The following is a 1,455-nucleotide window of genomic DNA, read 5'->3' on the forward strand; positions in this document are numbered from 1 at the left end:
TAAAAAAAAAAAGGATGAAAATTCATTTTTTTTTTTTTTTTTTTTTTTTTTTTTTTGCGTAAAGCTCAACGTGCCTTTAAGACAAAGGACTGACACTAAACAACTATTCATCATTCATCCACGTTTTCCATACAACACAGAACTAAGAACGTTATGGTTTCGAAGAAGAACGTTTTGGATTGAATAACACACATATCTATTAGATCTCACTTTAAACAAAAGTTTTACTCAAGATTGGTAACAAATATAATAAGCCTTTTTTGACCTTCTCCTTATCTATAAAAGGAACATTAAAGTGAAGACAACAACAAGAGTTTTCAGTGCAATCATTCCATTACTCAAACAATCATACTCAAGCAACAAAACTCCAGCTCAATCATATTATATTCAAGAATCTCCTCATTGAGTTATTGTTGATAATCAATCTCAAACAAGTGTTGAGTAGATTATGATCCTAAAACTTTTTATCATACACATCATTTGAAATTTAAGTATGTCTCTTAAGATAGTTTGAGTATGTTGTAAAAATTCTTTTAGTAATACAAAAGGTAACTTGTAAACATCCTTTATGGACTAAAAGATAACTGTAAAAATTATTTCAAAATTGAAAGGTGAATTATGTAAACGGATCAAAAGTGATCAAGAAAAATAATGTGAAAGCAAGTACGTTCTTGTGTCAAAGACTTTAGTGAAAAAACTCACATATTATGAGAATTGGACGTAACTCACCTTGGGCGAATCAAAATACATCATTGTGTGATCTTTTTATCTCTATCTTTATTTATTTTTCACTCACTAATCACATATCATATAGAAATAATTTATTTTATTCATTGGTAATTCACCCATAACGTTCTGAATTTCGTATTTGCAACCAATATTAATCTTGAGTTAATTTAAACAAATATTAGGAATTAATATTTTTTTAAATGATCACAATTCAAACTCATCTTTCTTGTGATTGATATTACTACTTCAATGCTCACTCTCTCTCTCTTAGACCCATAATTGTTCTTCTCATTCTTGAAAATCTAAAACCACAAACTATTTTTTCACTCTTTTTCTTCTTTTTTTCACTGTTTCAGTTTTTGTTTTCTTTCTCATCTATATTTTTTTTTTGTTCTGGGTTATGTGAAAATTGAGCTACATGCTCAATGATTTAGTTCACTCTTGAAAATTTTAGGGTTTGAAAAAATTAGGGTTTTATTTTTTTTTTTAGTTTTTTCTCTTGGTGAAGATTTAGGGTTTTGAAAACTTTAGTTCAATATTCAATCATTTATGTTGTTTTTTTTATATAATTTTTCTATCTAATTAATGTTATGTGTATCATTCTGAATATATTATTCTTCTATTTTTTATTAAATTTAATTTATATACACTGACACTGTTACATTGTTACAATTTTTACATTGTCATTACATGAAACTTAAACTCTCTTTTATTTATATATATATA

The sequence above is a fragment of the Cicer arietinum genome, chromosome 6 (assembly GCF_000331145.2).
Source record: "Cicer arietinum cultivar CDC Frontier isolate Library 1 chromosome 6, Cicar.CDCFrontier_v2.0, whole genome shotgun sequence".
Classification (NCBI taxonomy): domain Eukaryota; kingdom Viridiplantae; phylum Streptophyta; class Magnoliopsida; order Fabales; family Fabaceae; genus Cicer; species Cicer arietinum.